The sequence below is a fragment of the Chrysemys picta genome, chromosome 5 (assembly GCF_011386835.1).
Source record: "Chrysemys picta bellii isolate R12L10 chromosome 5, ASM1138683v2, whole genome shotgun sequence".
Lineage (NCBI taxonomy): Eukaryota > Metazoa > Chordata > Testudines > Emydidae > Chrysemys > Chrysemys picta.
The window spans coordinates 81,010,299-81,032,052 of NC_088795.1; the positions used below are offsets into that span (position 1 = coordinate 81,010,299).

The 21,754-nt window shown below is 38.9% G+C and overlaps 1 long non-coding RNA gene across 3 annotated transcripts in view; it reads left to right on the forward strand.

Moving 5' to 3' along the window:
* The window catches only part of LOC135983698 (uncharacterized), a 49,190-nt gene that overhangs the window by 1,325 nt on the left and 26,111 nt on the right, over nucleotides 1-21,754 (forward strand). For 2 of the 3 annotated variants that reach the window (XR_010601441.1, XR_010601442.1), the window contains exon 2: nucleotides 18,092-18,193. This is a non-coding gene — a long non-coding RNA (uncharacterized LOC135983698). Of the gene's footprint in view, nucleotides 1-18,091; nucleotides 18,194-21,232; nucleotides 21,349-21,754 lie in introns of those variants that run through there. The other variant, XR_010601443.1, reaches the window with a different exon arrangement.

Sequence of the window (21,754 nt, forward strand, 5' to 3'; positions counted from 1 at the left end):
AAGTTATGCTACCTAAAGGTATTGTGAGCTCAAGGCACATTTGTGGAAGTATTCGGTGAGGAAGCAGTTGGGTATTGATTGATACTCTTTTTTTTTTTTTTTTTTTTTCATTAAAAGCCTCAGTGTGCTCAGCATTGTACAAATATAGAGGCAGGCGTGATCCCTGCCCCAAGTCATGTATAATCTAAATCAGACCATGGAATTCAGACACAAATGATACATAGGTTCAACCTCAAAGTAGCACAGAGATTTTGGGGGCATGGAGAGGGGTGGAATCTCTTTTAAAATGCTTCACCAGTGGCTTGCCAAATCCAACACCCTTCTTTAAATGTTGGCTGCCTGATCTAAAACAGTGGAAGAGTGCTTTAAATCAAAGAACGGTCTTATTTGCACTTGCCTGGGATAGTTTTGCATAGTCACAATCTCCTGAATTCTATTTGTTTAATTTTCCTTTGTTTGCAGTAGCAGTCAAAGATTGGTCATTGATCTTGGAAGCCAAGTTCCATGATCAAAGGTAGTTCTCTCCATTGCAAAATGCTAAGCAGTAGTGAAGGTCAGAGCAAACGCCTACACATTTAAGATTAAATTTGAAAAAAACCATTTGTAGCATGGGAATAGAATATGATGTAGGTTATATAGGGTGTCAACTGCGGTCTATATGGGGCTAACCTTGAAGGCCGCTTAGACGGTCTAGCTGAATTTAGTTGCCCACATTTTAGTGAAAACTGGTCAAATACAACATACTACACGTGTGTTCTACTCTGCACTGGCTGTCAGTTCATCTTCTAGGTGAAATGCAAGGTGTTGATTACCATTTATAAAGTCCTAAATAGTTTGTGCCATCATGGATACCTTGGAAACTAGCTCTCTCCCTCTGCTTGCCTTATCATGACAAATGAGCTCAAAAGGAATACTTTGACTTTCTGTCTCTATGGTAAGGTTGATGGGATTTGGGGACTGGACATTCTTGGTAAAAGGCCCTTACATTTGATGGGAGGGCATGTTGGGACCCCACGCTGGCCTCATGTACAACAAAAGTTAACATCTATCCTTTTTGTCCACTCTACTAACTCAGGGCCCTGACATGTACTATATTGGCTGCTGTCTCTTGTCTTATGTTCTTGCAGGGAAGCTGATGTGAGCAGGAGAGAGACAGACAGCTGTTGTTTTAATGTCATATTGTAAACACCCAACTTAAGAAAACTCAAAACTAGATCTTCATTAAAATTAATTTTACTGGCAAAGTGGAAACTATAGCAAGCCTGAATTTAGTACAAAATAAATACAGACAATGTGAAATTCTGATTTTCCCCGAGTTTGGATTTGGGATTGTTAGAACACTTTAGAGACTAAGGGTCAGTCATTCAATTTGCATCTCGTTCCACATTTCCACCAAGTTTGGGAGTGTTCAGCCTGAGCTTTTGATTCATGCCCCTCTCTATTTCTGACAAGGAGGGGAAGCACTTGCACAGCATTTAAATCATGCAACAAAAGGGAATATTTTTATTTCACAGCCCTCAGTCATCCTTCTACCATAGGCTGTAAAGTTTTGTAGTGCAGTCTTTGTTACATATATTCTAAGTAATATGCAGCCACATAACACATCATGGGGTTTCTAACAAAAAGCAGACTACAAATCTAGCAGCTACAATAGCTTAGTGTGGTAATAAGGAGCAAGGATGATAGTGACAGTTGAGACTTCTGATTTACACAATTTCTGTATAACACAATCTAACCATAAAATAATACTATTTCTTTATAAGAAGCATCAGTAGAAATGGAGCCACTCACCTCCAACAGGGACTGAAGATAGTTTGGCCAGATGTTTATGATCCTGATTCCACAGTACTATCTCAGTGGTGTTGGGAATGGGGCTGAATGCCACAAGATGAGAGGTCAGATGATTAATAAAGAAGGTGGAAATAAAGTCATTGCAGCAACCCTTCAGAGTGTGTGTATAGATGAAGGTACGAACACCGAAGAGCTCTCTATATGTAGAATATCCCGCTGTCTCATGAAGGGACACCTACAGTAAATGGAGGAGTTACACATCACACTGTGTGCACAACAAATACTAAAAAATACACCCGAGTCCTACGCTCAGAAAAGTTGTTTTAAAAAAGAAGAAATATCCCTTATAAATGTTTTATCCTATCTAATGGAATCCTATGGATGTTCTCAGTGTCAATATTTCAAAATTTTAGGCAGGAAGATTTATTTCTAAATTTACAATATGTAAATGAAAAAAATAGTGTGACCTCTCTGAAAAAAGTTTGGGTCCAAAATCATCCTAGTGTAAAATAGGTGCAACTCAAATGGGCTTGGGTTAACATAGGGCTGAATTAGGCCCTCGAGCTCTCCTTAGACATAAGGGTATGTACAATCCGAGTTTGACTATTTAGACACCTAAATATCTTTTAAAATCTGCCCTGAATTGCTTCTCTGGAGCATAGTTTGATTTTTTTTCTAAATATTCTCTACCTGACTATCACAAGGAAGTACTCCTTCGTTACAGCTACTCCTTGAATCTCAACTACTAGCTCTTGGCCTGTCAGTTTAGCAACAACTTTTCCCTTTCTGGCACTGAACACCATGACTTCTTTTCCATTCCTGTAAAAGAGAAGAAGAAATGAAACTAGAAAAGTTATGTCAGCAGCCTCACTCTGCCATACCATAAAGCAAAGCCCACAAAAACGATGTTTACATAGGAGCATATTCTGTCCACAGATGTCCACAAGCAACATAGAGGGAGGTGCAAACAGGCATATGAGAGAAGAACTGGGCCCATACTTTGAGAACCAACTAGATCAGTGATACTCAGACTTCAGTGGTTCAGGAGCCAAATTAGTGATCGACATTACCCAAAAGAGAGACGGAAGTGTGAATTCATTGTTTCATTTACTGTAGTACTATATGTTCATATTTAGTTTATATATATATGTAATATTATCCTCACAGCAAAATGACTGACCAAGTATTATTTTATCAACTACAATTGGTTAGTAACATAGTGAAATGATTATGTAATAATTAAATCACAGTGTTTTAATATCATGTGCTGCAAAGAGACATGAGAGACATTAAAGAGCCGCTTGCAAGCCTCAGTCTGAGTATCACTGAACTAGATGAGTACTTTGTCCACTACTTGCGGGATTCTCTGGAAGAGCAGCCTGTCAGTGCTAGCGGGAGGGGGCTTGAAACCAGGGTGGGCCGGCAGCCCCCCTATCAGCTCCCCTCTACCACTCCCAGCGCCTCCCATCTGCTAGTGGGCACAGCGGATCAGCGCCTCCCCCTCACTTCCCGCCCACTGCAATCAGCTATTTTGCAGCGTTCAGGAGGCTGGGGGGAGGAGCGAGGACATGGCATGCTCGGAGGAGAGGGTAGAAAAGAGGCGGAGTGGGGACTTGGGGGAAGAGGTGCAGTGGGGACAGGCCGAGGGTTGAGCAACCTCCTGGCCCTTTGGAATGTTGGTGCCTGCGCAGCCATGCAGCAAGACATTCCCTGGGAAATATCCCACCTGATACCAACACGGTTGCTTTAGGAGAAGCTCAGGGAGCTCATGAGCTGGTCCCCAGACAATCCTCTGGTTAGAACTTGTTTAAAACTGTATATGTATCTAATCTCTTTTGTTTGGCAAAAAAACATTTCTCTGGAACCTAGCCCCGCCATTTACATTAATTCTTATTGCAAAATTGGATTCACTTAACATCATTTCACTTAGTTGCATTTTTAAAGAACATAACTACAATGTTAAGCAAGGAGTTACTGTATCCCCTAGTCTTAAACCAGTCTTCTGCTTAACACCTTATTTTACTCCACGTTGTATGACTGTACCTTAGCCTTAAGTCTTTGATGTAGAATATTTTCCAATGCTGTTTAAAAATCTAAGTAGGTGGCATTCACTGGCTTTCTCCTATACTTCATGACTACACTATTGTCAAAGAATGCCCTCAGATTAGCTAACTATGGCTTTCCCTGCCTGAGTCTGTGCTGTCTCATTTGTTATGCAACTTCTAATTGGCAAGAAAGCGTCCGTCCCGCTTTAGCACAAATCCTGCTCTCAGATGTATGCGCTCTATTCCAGGTTTTCAGCTTGGCAGTCTAGCTGACCCAGGCAACTGTAAGAAGCTGCATGCTATACTGGGATACTGAAACCAGAAGAAAGTGCATCCTCACATACTGAAGCACTTCAATTTTTTTTTTGGAGGGGGTCCTTACAACAGCTACTTAGTGGAGGAATATACACTTCAAATCATTGGGGATGACAGTGTGCAAGATGAGAGGCCATGCCTATAAAAGGCTCCTGTTCATTTAATTCCCAATACAATTCAAACTATTTAATGACAATAAAAACAAGTATAGAGAGAGCCAGAGCAGACATTTCTGAAACAGAAATGTAGTGATGGAAGGCAGGCAAGAGCACTGAATTTTGAGGAGGAATTTCAGTCAGTCGTGTTCATGTGCTAAGATACTTTCTTACTAACTTATAAGCAAAGAGAACATAATCTTTCACTGAATTCCTTGATACCAAAATGGAGTGATCCTTGTGTATAGGAATATCCGCTGAAGAAATGTGCACTTGATGGAGCAGCTGGCATGAGTCAGTCAGATCAAAAACCTGAAATAATATGACAGGTGTATAATCAAACACACAAATGAATACATCTCCCTAGTGTCCTGCTATACTCCTTTCCTCTTCCCAGCCTCAGAACATAAAACAACTGAAGTTCTGAGGGGGTTGGGAGGATGTAAAAGGAGAAAAATAGGAACCCTGCAATAGGACCCCAAAAAGTGAGAGGGGAGAAGGAACTTCAAACAATAAATAGAAAGAAACTGGAGGGGAAAAAAGGGAAGGGGGCAGAAAGAGATTGAAATGAAAATGGAGGAGAAATCCACGGTCAGAAGAGAAGTGAAAAACTGGCTGAAATAATTAGGAAGGGAGAAAAAAGTAACACAAAATTCATAGTGAGAGAGATGGTCTCGTAGTTTTGTTAGTTAACTGGTAGCTAAGAGAAATTCAAATATAATCTAATTCCCCTTTCAAAAAATTATGTGGTCCACTTTTTCTCCTTGTTTCATTTCCCTTTATTAAACAATACTACCGTACATTACAGAAATTGTTCAGAACATGGCAATATTGCTATTATTATTTATTTAACACCAACTGGTTGCTAAGTGCTATTGTAAACTTTTTGATTGTAGGTATTTTTAAATTTTTTCTAAATAAGGCTTCCCTCCCCACCACAACCTTTCTGCATTTTGTACATTTCTCTTTCTCACCACTATAGCTGGAAGACCATTTTCCATTTAAACACTTTTGCTGAAAATTTTCCACAAAGAAACAAAAATAGACAAGTTCTATTGACTATTCATTGCCCCTTTACTTAACTGGGGCTGTTAACTTGATTGATAAACTAAATTTAGAAATAAATCTTCCTGCCTAAAATTTTGAAATATTGACACTGAGAACATCCATAGGATTCCATTAGATAGGATAAAACATTTATAAGGGATATTTAAACCTCTTGCTTCAGAACATAAAACAATTACTAACTGATGGGAGTTAGGAAGGAACTTCATCTATGAGCAAGTTATTCCATTATGGGGATTTCTGCACCTTCCTCTGAAGCATCTGGAACCAGCTGCTGTCAAAGAGATGATACTGGATTAGATTGGTCACTGGTCTGGAACATAGGATTGAAAAGGTCCTCCTGGGTCATTGAGTCCAGACAACCCCATCATATACTCCTGTTCATAAACTATGGCAATGATGGTGTTCTCATGCACAGGGAGTCAAACAAACATGTGGACAAGTGTCTTGCGTCTGACGAAGTGGGTATTCACCCACGAAAGCTTATGCTCCAAAACATTTGTTAGTCTATAAGGTGCCACAGGACTCTTTGTTGCTTTTTATGTGGACAAGTGTGTTCCAGTTGATCTAGTGTACTTGGGCTTTCAGAAAGCCTTTGATAAGCTCCCTCACCAAAGACTCTTAAGCAAAGTAAGCAGTCAAGAGGGAAGTTCCTCTCATGGATCAGTAACTGGTTAAAAGATAGGAAACAAAGGGCAGGAATAAATGGTCAGTTTTCACAGTGGAGAGAGGTAATAGTGGTGTCCCCAAGGATCTGCACTGGGACCAGTGCTGTTCAACATATTTCATAAATGATCTGGAAATCGGGGTAAACAATGAGGTGGCAAAGTTTGCAGACAATACAAAATTACTCAAGATAGTTAAGTCCAAAGCTGACTATAAAGAGTTACAGAGGGATCTTGCAAAACTGAGCGACTGGACAACAAAATGGCAGATGAAATACAATGTTGATAAATGCAAGGTAATGCACACTGGAAAACCTAATCCCAATTATATATATAAAATGATGGGGTCTCAATTAGCTGTTACCACTCAAGAAAGAGATCTTGGAGTTATCATGAATAGTTCTCTAAAAACAGCTGCTCAATGTGCAGCAGCAGTCAAAAAAGCGAACAGAATGTTAGGAACCATTAGGAAAGGAATAGATAGTAAGACAGAAAATATCATAATGCCACTATATAAATACTTAGTACGCCCACACCTTGAATACTGTGTGCAGTTCTGGTTGCCCCATCTAAAAAAATGATATATTAGAATTGGGAAAAGTACGGACAAGGAGAACAAGGGAAGAAGGAGGATCCGGGGAACTACAGGCCAGTCAGCCTCACCTCAGTCCCTGGAAAAATCATGGAGCAGGTCCTCAAGGGAGGAGAGGAAAGTGATCAGGAACAGTCAGCATGGATTCACGAAGGGGAAGTCGTGCCTGACTAACCTAATTGCCTTCTATGATGAGATAACTGGCTCTGTGGATGAGGGGAAAGCAGTGGATGTGTTATTTCTTGACTTTAGCAAAGCTTTTGATACTGTCTCCCACAGTATTCTTGCCACCAAGTTAAAGAAGTATGGGCTGGATGAATGGACTGTAAGGTGGATAGAAAGCTGGCTAGATCGTCGGGCTCAACGGGTAGTGATCAATGGCTCCATGTCTAGTTGGCAGCCGGTTTCAAGTGGAGTGCCCCAAGGGTCGGTCCTGGGGCCGGTTTTGTTTAATATCTTTATTAATGATCTGGAGGATGGTGTGGACTGCACTCTATGCAAGTTTGCAGATGACACTAAACTAGGAGGCGTGGTAGATACACTAGAGGGTAGGGATCGGATACAGAGGGACCTAGACAAATTAGAGGATTGGGCAGAAAAAAACCTGATGAGGTTCAACAAGAACAAGTGCAGAGTCCTGCACTTAGGACGGAAGAATCCTATGCACTGCTACAGACTAGGGACCGAATGGCTAGGTAGCAGTTCTGCTGAAAAGGACCTAGGGGTCACAGTGGACGAGAAGCTGGATATGAGTCAACAGTGTGCTCTTGTTGCCAAGAAGGCTAATGGCATTTTGGGCTGTATAAGTAGGGGCATTGCCAGCAGATCGAGGAACGTGATCGTTCCCCTTTATTCGACATTGGTGAGGCCTCATCTGGAATACTGTGTCCAGTTTTGGGCCCCACACTACAAGAAGGATGTGGAAAAATTGGAAAGAGTCCAGCGGAGGGCAACAAAAATGATTAGGGGTCTGGAGCACATGACTTATGAGGAGAGGCTGAGAGAACTGGGATTGTTTAGTCTCCAGAAGAGAAGAATGAGGGGGGATTTGATAGCAGCCTTCAACTACCTGAAGGGGGGTTCCAAAGAGGATGGAGCTCGGCTGTTCTCAGTGGTGGCAGATGACAGAACAAGGAGCAATGGTCTCAAGTTGCAGTGGGGGAGGTCCAGGTTGGATATCAGGAAAAACTATTTCACTAGGAGGGTGGTGAAACACTGGAATGCGTTACCTAGGGAGGTGGTGGAGTCTCCTTCCTTGGAGGTTTTTAAGGCCCGGCTTGACAAAGCCCTGGCTGGGATGATTTAGCTGGGAATTGGTCCTGCTTTGAGCAGGGGGTTGGACTAGATGACCTCTTGAGGTCCCTTCCAACTCTGATATTCTATGAACAAAAATGATTATGGGTATGGAACAGCTTCCATATGAGAAGAAATTAAAAAGACAAACTTGATCTTAGAAAAGAGACAGCTAAAGGGGAATATGATCAAAAATCATGAATGGTGTGAAAAAAGTGAATAAGGAAGTGTTATTCATCCCTTCCCATAACAAAAAAAACCTGGGGTCACTCAACAAAATTAATAGGCAGCAGGTTTAAAACACACAAAAGGAAGTACTACTTCACACAACACACAGTCAGCTGGTAGAACTAGTTATCAGGGGATGTTGTGAAGGCGAGAAGTATAACTGGGTTCAAAAAAGAACTAGATAAGTTCATGGAGAATAGGTCCATCAATGGCTATTAGTCAAGATGGTCTGAGACGCAACACCATGCTCTGGGTATCCCTAAGCCTCTGACTGCCAGAAGGTGGGACTGGATGACGGGACGGATCCCTTGACAAATTACCCTGTTCTGTCACTCCCTCTGATGCACCTGGCACTGGCCACTGTTGGAAGACAGGATACTGGGCTAGTTGGACCATTGGTCTGACCCAGTATGGCCATTCTTATGTTCTTATGTAGGGATTTTGAATTATATTATAAATATTGCAAGTTTGTTCAGATAGTTCTTTTCCTATGATCAGGGTTATTGTAGCAAGTATATGTAGGGTCAAGTCACTAAACTTCTCTACCTCAACTTTCCTCCACTTCACAGGAATATTAAGAAGATTAATTTAGCTAATAATTTAAAGTGTGTTTAAGATGAACAGTGCCATAATAGTGATGAGGTATTATTACACTGTCACTCTAACATTTATCTACGCCTGTCAAGGGCTACCTCAGAGAACCTATCAGCACAGACTCCTGCACCTCTCAAATTTACATTTTGTCTGAATTACAGTGGCTTACAGTTTCTTTCCATTAAGATTATCTAACTGTCCATCCATCTTCAAGTCCATATGCTATATGTCTATTTTATTCAAATCTACTTTTAACTCTAGTTGATAAGCATCCCAACACTTACAGGAGAGACTAAATTTTAAAAATATGTACACTCTGTCATCAACTCATTCACACTTTCCATTGACTTGTAAGTTCTGAATAAATATTGTAACTACTCTGAATGCCTACAAGTTTTCAAGAGGATCTCCAAAATGCCTTCTAAATCATTTCAAGGAGCTCTCACTTTCTAGAACACATAGAGCCATATAAAGCTGAAAGTTTGGTATACGTATTTTTAGCTTTTCTTTTTTAAAAAAACTATAGTTCATTTATTACAGGCGTTCAGATTTTTCATTCTGTGGACCACTTAATAAGAAAAAGATGGTCTCATGCTCATACCAGTTACAGGCATGCCAATCTTTCACGACTCTCAAAATGTTTAATTCTCTGGACCACCATGAAAGGATCATCTAGATGACTACAGCTGGAAAATCTTTGGTATGTTATTTAAAAATGTTAATGTTCTTTGTTACTGCCTGAACAAATACTTTTTGTAAAATGCCTAAGGAATGTCTGTTAAGTGTTCCTGAAATACAAGCTGTCATCTTTCATTCAAAGAACATTCAAAAAAATCTCACCTTGACTAACTGGCTGCCATCAAAAAAAACTAAAAGGAGTTGCCCATTCATTGTAGATGTCAGTATTGGTGTGTCCAGAAAATCACCAGCTGTATAGATCACTTTTTCCAAGGAAAGGTCCCAGACTGTAAAGGACTTGTTTTCAGTTACTGCCACCAGCCTATTGTCCAGACATACAGCAATGGAGTCAATATTCTTCCCAACACCATGCAGAGTAAAGGTGGCTTTTCTAGCACTCAAATCCCAGAATTTCAAAGTACCATCCTGAGCCACTGTCACAATTGTAAGATCCTTTTATGTTTCTGCAACTGCTGTGATTTTGTCCATGTGACCTAGAAGTTCATGGCAGTACAGGTTCAAAATGATTTAATTAGTAGTATAAATTCCAATGGGTCAAAATTATTATTTTATTAATAACTATAGCTCATTTTGTATTTGCAGCACGTTAGGTCATGATAAGGTTGCTATTCTTAACTATGTTTATGTTCCCTCATGGATTTTTACTAAAATATATGAATATTATCAGCAAAACACTAGCATCAATTCAACATTGGGATTGAGAAATCAACGGCTGAGAAATCAACGGCTCAGAATTCAGGAAATGCAGAGTTAAGTCTGAAAAATTCAATAAGAACGGCCATATTGGGTCAGACCAATGGTCTGTCTAGCCCAGTATCCCGGGTTCTGATGGTGGCTGGTACCAGTGAACCCTGGTTCTTGTGTTATGGGAAAGGGTGAATTAGACTTCCTTATGCACTTTCTCCATGCCAATCATGCTTTTAGAGCCCTCAATCATATGCCCCTTAGCTGTCTTTTTTTCAAAGCTGAACAGTCCTTGTCTTTTTAATCTCTCCTTATCTGGAAGCAGTTCCTTCCTAATAATTTTTCTTCCCCATCTCTTTACTTTTTCCAATTCTAATATATCTCTTTTGAAATGGGGTGACCAGGACTTCATGCAGTATTCAAGATGTGGGCGTTCCATAGATTTATATTGTGGCATTAAGACATTTTGTGTCTTATCTATCCCTTTCCTAATGGTTCCTAACATTGTTAGCTTTTTTGACTGCCTCTACACATTGAGCAGATGTTTTCAGAGAATTATCTACCACAATGACTCCAAGATCTCTTTCTTGAGTAGTAACAGCTAATTTAATCCCCATCATTTTGTATGTATAGTTGGTATTATTTTCCAGTGTGCTTTACCTTGCCCTTTTATTGCCAAGTCACCCAGTTTTGTGAGATTCCTTTGTAACTCTTCAGAGTCTACTTTGGACTTAACTATCCAAACTATCTTTCTCACCAACAAAACTTGATCCGATAAATGATATTACCTCACCCACCTTGTCTCTTAATATCCTGAGATCAACATGCCTACAACACAGCATTAACTATCTTGAATAATTTTGCATTGTCTGCACACTTTGCCATCTCACTGTTTCCCCTTTCTCCAGATCATTTATGAATATGTTAAACAGTTTTAGTATAGATCCTTGGGGGACCTCGCTATTTACCTCTCCCCACTGTGAAAACTGATAATTTATTCCTAACTAGGGCTGTCAAGCGATTAAAAAAATTAATCGTGATTAACTATGCGATTAATCGCACTGTCAATAATAGAATACCATTTATTTAAATATTTTTCTACATTTTCAAATATACTGATTTCAATTACAGAACAGAATACAGAGTTTACAGTGCTCACTTTATTTTTGATTACAAGTGTTTGCACTGTAAAAAGACAAAAGAAATAGTATTTTTCAATTCACCTAAGTACTGTAGTGCAATCTCTTTATCATGAAAGTTGAACTTACAAATATAGAATGATGTACAAACAACTGCATTCAAAAATAGAACAATATAAAATTTTAGAGCTTGCAAGTCCACTCCGTCCTACTTCTTGTTCAGCCAATCGCTCAGACAAACAAGTTTGTTTATATTTGCAGGAGATAATGCTCCCCGCATTCTTGTTTATGTCACCTGAAAGTGAGAACAGACGTTCGCATGGCACTGCAGTAGCCGGTGTCACAAGATATTTACGTGCCAAATACGCTAAAGATTCATATGTCCCTTCATGCTTCAACCACTATTCCAGGGGACATGCATCCATGCTGATGACGGGTTCTCCTCGAAAACCATCCAAAGCAGTGTAGACCGATGTATGTTCATTTTCATCATCTGAGTCAGATGCCACCAGCAGAAGGTTGATTTTCTTTTTTAGTGGTTTGGGTTCTGTAGTTTCTGCATTGGAGTGTTGCTCTTTTAAGACTTCTGAAAGCATGCTCCACACCTCATCCCTCTCAGATTTTGGAAGGCACTTCAGATTCTTAAATCTTGGGTCGAGTGCTGTAGCTATCTTTACAAGTCTCACATTGGAACCTTCTTTGTGTTTTGTCAAATCTGCAGTGAAAGTGTTCTTAAAACGAAAAACAACATGTGCTGGGTCATCATCCAAGACTGCCATAACATGAAATATATGGCAGAATGCGGGTAAAACAGAGCAGTGGACATACAATTCTCCAGCAGGAGTTCAGTCACAAATGTAATTAACGCATTATTTTTTAATGAGCGTCGTCAGCATGGAAGCATGTCGTCTGGAATGGTGGCTGAAGCATGAAGGGGCATATGAATGTTTAGCATATTTGGCACATAAATACCTTGCAATGCTGGCTACAAAAGTGCCATGCAAATGCCTGTTCTCACTTTCTGGTGACATTGTAAATAAGAAGAGGACAGCATTATCTCCTGTAAATGTAAACAAATTTATTTGTCTAGCAATTGGCTGAACAAAAATTAGGACTGAGTGGACTTGTAGGCTCTGAAGTTTTACATTGTTTTGTTTTTTGAGTACAGTTATGTAACAAAAAAATTACATTTGTAAGTTGCATTTTCAGGACAAAGAGATTGCACTACAGTACTTGTATTAGGTGAATTGAAAAATACTATTTCTTCTATTTATTATTTTTACAGTGCAAATATTTGTAATTAAAATATACACTTTGATTTCAATTACAACACAGAATACAAGATATATATGAAAATGTAGAAAAACATCCAAAATATTTAATACATTTCAATTGGTATTCTCTTGTTTAACAGTGCAATTAAAACTGCGATTAATTTTTTTTAGTTAATTGCGTGAGTTAACTGCGATTAATCGACAGCCCTATTCCTAACCTTTGTTTCCTATCTTTAAACTAGTTACTGATCCATGAAAGGACCTTTCCTCTTATCCCATGACAGCTTACTTTTCTTAAGAGCCTTTGGTGATAGACCTTATCAAAGGCTTTCTGAAAGTCCAAATTCACTATACCAACTGGATCACCCTTGTTCACATGCTTCTGACACCCTCAAAGAATTCTTATAGATTGGTGAGGAATGATTTTCCTTTACAAAAGCCATGTTGACTTTCCCCCAATATATTTTGTTCATCTATGAATCTGATCATTCTGTTTTTACTTTAATATCAATTTTTTGCCCGCAACTGAAGCTCAGCTTATTAGCCTTTAATTGCCAGGATTCCTTCTGGTGCCTTTTTAAAAATTGGTGTTATATTGGCTAGCCTCCAATCATCTGGTGCAGAAGCTGATTTAAGTAATAGGTTACATACCACAGTTAGTAGTTCTGCAATTTCATACCTGAATTCCTTCAGAACTCTTAGGTGAATACCATCTGGTCCTGGTGTCTTAGTACTGTCAACTGTATCAATTTGTTCTAAAACCTCCCCTATTGACACCTCAATCTGGGAAAGTTCCTCATATCTGTCACCTAAAAAAAAATAGTGTGGGAATTTCCTCAAATCCTCTGTAGTGAAAACCAATGCAAAGAATTCATTTAGCTTCTCCGCAATGGCCTTATTTTCTTTGAGTGCTCCTTTGGCATCGCAATTTTCCAGTGGCCCCACTGATTGTTTGGAAGACTTTCTGCTTCTTAAGTGCTTAAAAATTTTGTTGCTGTTAGTTTTTGTGTCTTTTGCTACTTGTTCTTCAAATTCTTTTTTGGCCTGCCTAATTATACTTTGATACTTGACTCGCCAGAGTTTATGCTCCATTCTGTTTTCTTCAGTAGGATTTGACTTCCAATTTTTAAAGGATGCCTTTTTGTCTCTAACTGCCATTTCTCTGTTGTTTAGCTATGGTGGCATGTTTTGGTTCTCTTACTGCTTTTTTTTATTTGGGGTACACACTTAGTTTGAGCCCCTATTATGGTGTTTTTATAAAGTTTCCATGCAGCTTGCAGGCATTTCATTCTTGTGACTTTTTAATTCCATTTAACTAGATTCCTCATTTTTGTGGAGTTCCCCTTTTGGAAGTTAAATGCTACTGTGGTGTGTTTCTTTGGTATTCTCCTCCCATCTCCCCCCAAGAATGTTAAATTTAATTACATTATGGTTGCTATTACTGAGCAGTCCAGGTATATTCCCCTCTTGGACCAGATCCTGTGCACCACTTAGGACTAAATCAAGAATTGCCTCTCCCCTTGTGGGGTCCAGGATTAGCTTCTAAAAGAAACAGTCATTAATGGTGTCTAGAAATTTTATCTGTGCATCCCATCCTGAGGTGACATATTCAGGCAACATGGGGGTAGTTGAAATCACCCATTATTATTGAATTTCCTGTTTTTGTAGTCTCTCTAATCTCCCTCAGCATTTCACAATTACTGTCACCATCCTAGTCAGGTTGTCGTTAGTATATTCCTACTGCTACACTCTTTTTATTCAAGCATGGAATTTCTATCCTTAGAAATTCTACGGTACACTGTGATTCATTTAAGATTTTTACTATATTTGACGCTATGCTTTCTTTCACATATAATTCCACAACTCCAGCAGCACAACCTACTCAATCACCTCTATATATTTTCATGTGGTATTACCATGTCCCATTGTTTATCATCATTCTACTAAGTTTTTGTGATGCCTGTTCTATCAATATCCTCATTTAATACCAGGCACTCAACTTCATGCATCTAAATATTGACACATTTTATAAGTGGTTGTATTCAAATGCTAGAAGTCTAAATACAAAGGTGCATGTTGGCTTTCCCCAGTCTTTTGATTAAAAAAATCTTCTATGACCTTTTTAATTTTACATGCCAGCTGTCTGGCTCCATTTTGGTTTAGGTGGAGCCTATCCTTCCTGTACAGGCTCCTCCTTTCCCAAACAGTTCCCCAGTTTTTAATACATCTAAATCCCTTCTCCAAACACCATCATCTCAGCCATGAATTGAGACCCTGCAGTTCTGCCTGTTTAACTGGCAACGCGTGTGGAACTGGAAGCATTTCAGAGAATGCTACCATGGAGATCCTGGAGTTTAATCTCTTACTTAGCAGCCTAAATTTAGCCTCTAGGATCTCTCTCCTATCTTTCCCTATGTCATTGGAACCACAATCATCAGCTCCTCCCTAGCACTGCACATAAGTCTATCTAGATATCTTGAGAGATTCACAACCTTCGCACCTGGCAGGCAACTCACCCTGTGGCTCTCCCAGTCATCACAAACCAAACTACCTATATTTCTAGTAATCTAATCCCCCATTACTATTACCTGTCTCTTCCTAATAAATGGGGTCCACTCCCCTAGAGGCGTATCCTCATTGCAAGAGGATACCATGACATCATCTGGAAGGATGATTATGTATTTGTCAACCATTACCATAAATACATAAAATGGCTAACACAAACTGGAAAGACTGATACAGCCATGCATATAGTAAGTTACCGATTGAAAAAAACTAGTTAACTTCAAACTATGGGCTGCCTCAAATTCCTGCTTAATCAAAATTCTACTATTACTCCTCAAATTTTAAAATTGAAACAATCATAACTTCAAAGCTACTCAAACATCATTCTTCAAACCAGGCTCATTACTTAGCATTCAAGACGATGCACAAAATAATGATGTGATATGAACTTTCTAGCTTCAGCAGTACGGTTTCTGACGGTAACGTAAAGTGTACCCTTCCCTCCCCCCCTCCCCCAACCTCATGTTCATAACACTGAATTGGATCAATGATTTTGCTCAAACTTTTCAAAAGAAATCACCTCTGTTCTGTGACCAAGCACAGCAAATTTCAACCCAAAGAAACTTGTTTAAGAAAGTTATGAGCAACTGAAAAAAGATCAGAACATAAGTTTTTATACAACTTAGATATTTTAATCATGGTTAAGACACTTATACTGGAGTAAATCAATAGTTAATAGGCAGATTTACCCCAGTATACTTTGGAGCAAAATAGGGTCCATTACTTTAGCTTACAAAATTACAATTAATTATTGGTCTGACATCAGGTCTCATGGAAACAGCAAAGAAAACCCATTAGCTCTGCTCAATATATGAACTCCCTTTCATACATCTGCTCTAGAAATTCCTCTGTTAAAATTTCATTTTACTTATTCATCCCTCACATCATTCAGTTCAATATGTGATGGCTTAGTGGGGCCATTAAAGTGTGCTTGCAAGCTTTATACCTTTTGGGACCTATTTTCTCATTCATGTGGAAAAAATGTACATGAGTAATAGTGCTAATGGGAGCTAAAGGCATAAATCCTCCATGCATCCTTTGGAGAATTAGACCCCTTTATACTTCCGTAATTAAACAGACCTGTTTATTGATGGGACTTCTCAGGCTCTTAGCCAACTCAATTTAGCATGGAAAATTACAGTTTTAAAACATTCTATAGACCTTTATTTTGTTCCAAATAATTAAAAAAATAGCTTGAGCTTTAACAGCCTTTTGTTGATTAGTTCAAAAAGGGCTCATGATCCTACTTGAAAACATAAAAACCCTAACATAATTCTAATAAGCAGAGCTGAGTGAAAATTGGAATTTACATCCTGTGGGAAATTCTGGTATTTCAGCATTTGTTTTCATCCCAAATTGGGACAAAAAAACCAAAATACCATTTTTTTGGCCTTAGATTTAGATATGTCAAAATATTTTGTTTGAACATTTTTAGTCAAAACATTTTGTTTGAACATTCCCAAATTCATACATTTCATTTTGATGTAGTGAACTGGATCAAAATTTCCATTTTGCAGGAACTGCATTTTCCATAAAAAAATTTCCTGATCAGCTTGTAGTGCTCAATAAAAGATCCGTTTTAAAGGTGTAACAGAAATAACCCTTAGGCTTGGTCTACACTAAACCCCCAAATCGAACTAAGGTACGCAACTTCATCTACGTGAATAACATAGCTGAAGTCGACGTACCTTAGTTCGAACTTACCGCCGTCCAGACCCGGCAGGCAGGCTCCCCCGTCGACTCCGCGTACTCCTCGCGGCGAGCAGGATTACCGGAGTCGACGGGGAGCACTTCTGAGTTCGATTTATCGCGTCCAGACTAGACGCGATAAATCGAACCCAGAAGTTCGATTGCCTGCCGCCGAACCAGCGCGGTAAGTATAGACAAGCCCTTAGTGTGTATCCTCTAATATGAGGAGAACAGGATAGACTACCCTCTCTTCCTATTATCTGTCCCTTGTTTTGTTTTTTGTTTTTTTCTAGGAACATCACACATTTTGGTCCCAAATTCACCTACCTTCCACACAATTCTAGTGTCCCCTCATTTTTAAGGTTAAAAATTATTTACATCAGAAACACAGAATTGTGAAACTGAGATTATAGAAAAAGTTATTTGGAATGACTCCCAGAGTGTGTTAAGTTTCCGGTGTAAATATTTTTTGTTAGTCTCATTTTGGATTTTTGTCCCCCCACCTTTGGGCCTTGGACAGGTTGAGATATGATACCCACTATTCAGTGGCTGTTTTCTAGGTTCTCTTTTTCATCTTCCCCAAGCTTTTTTGTCCTTGCTTGCCTCACAGTCTGTAAGCTGTTTGTCCATGAAGGGCTCAACAGGCAGAGATTAGGGTGACCAGATGTCCCGATTTTATAGGGACAGTCCCGATTTGGAGGGCTTTTTCTTATATAGGCACATATTACCCCCATCCCAATTTTTTATACTTGCTATCTGGTCACCCTAGCAGAGATGGTCATTTTGTTTTATTACTACCCAGTAAAACAGAGCTATTGGCAAATGTATTTCTTTTTATCTCAACACATAACATGAAAAAGGAAATTGTTGATGTTGATAGCATAGAGGTAACTCATGAATATCCAAAGTAGAGACTTGTCCTGTTGGATTTACTATCTTTTATCAAACAGCAAACAAAATGAAACTTGTTTTGTAAAAAGTCAAAGTCTAAAAATGTCACATTTCTTTGTTCATAATCCTCACTTTGAGCAATAGGATCCTTTTGCTAAATTGGGAAAGAGGGGCTGGTGGGGAAAGATTTCAGTTAGATTATTTTAAACTATAACATTTTCAGTGATGTTATGTGTGGGAATGCACAGCCTGTAACCATTTTCAGAACCTCAGATTACTGACAAGGGTCTCAATCCTACAGCTTTTACTCTTACTGAAGTCAGGCCATTGAATAAGTACTGTGGATTTTAGCCCGAAAGTCTTTACAAAGTTTTTTACAAAGGTTGTTCCCTCCTACCTGACAATAGGTCACAGAGAAGGCCACCAGTGACTAGCATGCAAGATGTTGAAGGCAAAAGAACAGGGATGGAAGACTCTTGGCACTGGGACAGCAGGACTGGCAGGTGAAGGTATTTTTTAGGATCACCTTAATTAACAAAAAAAATTGTTTCTATAGAGCACGGTTTTATATTACATACCATTAAAAACAATGGAAATATCAATGTCTGGTTTATCATGCTGCAATGTCTATTAGAAGCTATATTGCTGAGAATGAGTCAAGTATTCTAGTATACTGGGTTTCCTAACATCTTTCAATAATATACTTTCAGTGAGACAATAACCAGTAGCTCACTGGTTCTGTTATAATAACAATAACTTTTTATCACCACCTCTAGAACTCCAGATGAGTGGTTATGCAAGATAATATTTAGCAACATTGTATGTTGTTATACAGTTAATCTTAGGGTACGTCTATACTTACCTCCGGGTTCGGTGGTAAGCAATCTATCTTCTTGGATCGATTTATCGCGTCTTGTCTAGACGCAATAAATCGATCCCGGAAGTGCTCGCCGTCAACGCCGGTACTCCTGCTCTGCGAGAGGAGTACGCGCTGTCGATGGTGGAGCCTGCCTGCCGCGTATGGACCCGCGGTAAGTACCTTGTATTTCGAACTAAGGTACTTCGACTTCAGCTATGTTATTCACGTAGCTGAAGTTGCGTATCTTAGTTCGAACTGGGGGGTTAGTGTGGACCAGCCCTCGGTTTGTACAAAAATGTCCTTATTGACTCAAAGTTACTTTGTTTATTTTTTTTTTATATTCAGTATTTTTAAACTTGTGTTTAAAATATAAGCAGTTTAAAATCCACTTCCTCAACAGAGAATACCAGATTCAGATTCAATAGTCATGAAAGTTAAACCGAAAATTAATAATATAGATACATATATGGTACCTGGTGCCACTGGCTTATCTGCAGCTACAATTTGATGTAGACAGCCTATAAGCTGTGAAGCCAGCTGGCAAGGGTCCTTCAGCAAAACTTTCTTGGATAACTTGAGAGCTTCACTTAATAGATTCAAATAAAATATTGTCATGTGGATGAAAAACCTATCAAATACCATATTGCTTTTATATATAAAGTCAGTAGAGGGCCTGGGCACTTCTAGTGTTTCATTTAAAAAGGTCAGTTTTCATTGTTTTCCATTCTTGCTGTTTGTTGGGAATAAAGTTGGACTGAGGCTGAAAGACCCATTCTTAGGGTGTCAAAGCTCCACTCAGCTTTGCAGTTCTTTTGACAACATCGTAAGAAAGGAGGGCAACACTTCTATAAATGCAAATGGGATGAATAATTATTTTTGCTATCTAACCAAGTACCCAACAGAGATCATGATTAAATTAAATAAATAATGAATACATACAACTTTAAAAAAAAAACCACAACCAAATCAGAGAACATTTATGTTGGAAGTCCTTCAAATAAAGTTTATGCTAAAATCATAAGGCACAGAAATTAATGCACACAAAACCAAACTGTGATCGTCTTGCTCACACTGAGTACTGCCATCTGCCTTACTTCACAAACAGCCCCACTGGAATCAATGGACCACTCAGGGAGTAAGGTGCCACTTAATATGAGTAAGGATATAACAATCTGGTCCTTAGAGCTAGATACTGATTTCAGTGGGTTTACCCAAGGAGTAAGGTACTACTCAGGGTAAGGTCTCAGAATCTGGCCTTTATTATGTATTAATTACAACTATGTGAGTAATGACTTACTTATAGAGCTGGTCAGAATTCTTTTTTCTGTGGAAAATTTTAACTTTATGGCAAAAAATAAATAAAACCAAGTTAAAAATAAAACTGGCAACTTTTGACTGAAAACTGAAAATTTCAGCTGCGAAATGCCACTGCATTTTCTCAAAGGAGTTGTTGTTTGAGTGCCTCATGTCCCTGTTCTCCTCTATGGGCCAGGCTCCCTGGGACTGTATCTTCCATGATGCACCAGTCTCCCTTTTCCTGAGTCTCTGCAGTGGATCATGGGAGATGTGATAACCTATAGATGAAAGCAGGGCCCAAGGCACACAAACTACAGTAAAGCCCTGTGGTGCCATTTCTGATTCAAAATTTTTTGATGTTTGCACAAACTTTTTAGTTTTAGGGTTTGGTTGTTGTTTTGAATGAAAAGTTGAAACTTTCAGCAAAAAGAAGATACTTTTCATACAAAAAAATTCTGTCAAAATGACAATTTTCCATAGAAAAGCAATCTTGACTGAAAATTTTCAATCATACCTACTTATTTGGAATTGTATGGGCCCCCACAATAAACTGAAATAAGGACCTCAAACTATCTTGAAGATCATGAAAATTATAGCCATTATAAGCCCCACTTTCATAGAGGAGAGGTCCTGGAAATGAAAAGTGGGGTGTAGGTAATACTGGTACCCATGGTTAACCCAGATGAGTGCACCTTATCCCTTTGCTGTGACTCAGTAACTAAAGAGTGTAACACAATGTCCTTCCAGCCATTTGCCTGCTGGTCTGGAGGTTCAAGGGGCTAGAAAGCCTAATAAAGAACATAATCCAACAGATCACTTTCACTTTTCACTGTAACAATGTGTTTAACATAGTAACAATTCCAGTCTAACTCCTTTATTTAAGCCAGTGCATTGGCACAATTCCTTCAAACAAGGTAGATTTCGAGAGACATTCCGTTGTTGGGTATTTTGAAACTAGGTGTCAGAAGAAATGGCTTTATCTGAAAAAAAATTTTTTTTGTTCCTTTTAGCTTTCTAGTTCTGAATTTCAGTGTGATCAGTTTGGGGGAAGGGTGGAGAGGGAAATCCCTATCAATCTAGTCTCACAGTACCATGATATCTTTCTTTATTGGCTTTAGCTTTTCTGTACAATAGATTTCAGAGGCACATTATGTAGGCAGCAGCCTTGGTAACTCTACTCATCCATGACAAATAATTTTTTTATGGGTGAGTAAGATGATATTTTTTTCATTACCATCAATCACCATGGCAAAGTGGGCAAGTAGATTTTTGAGCCTCGGATAAGTAATTTTTCATGACAAATGTCAGGCCGGCATATAATATGGTACAATTTTTATTCATCCCACTTGTAGTATTACATACTCAAATATCCTCTCTTTTTATAAATAACTAGAGCATACATATATGAAAGGATCTGAACAATGAGATCTTACAAACTGCCTACTACGTGAAGATATTGGAGATCCCATGTGTTAAGTAAGAGGTAAATGTCATTGGCCAAAATATTTCCTCCCCAATGATGTGCAGTGTTGCTCTGCACCCAATGGTTGTCTCCCTAGAGATAGTTTCTGAAATGCTTTGAGATGACAGGTGCTAAATAAATATTAATTATTACCTGTACATATTTTAAAAAACTGCTAACTGGAAAAGTAGGTTGTAAAACAAATCTAGAGCTACTGGAATACTTAGTGTGTTACCAGAATTTCCAATTGTGAAGGTCTAGTTATAGTGATTAAAAATGAATTTGTCCAAGTGAAATAGACTGGTCCTTGCTAACGTGTCATATTGTTGTTCAGACGTACTAGATGTGATGCTGGAATCATGGAGGGGGGATGGAGGAGAAAAGAGACTCAGGATTCAGTAGCTTTCCAGATCCATGATTATTGCTTTTATTAGGTATTACTATGAACTCACC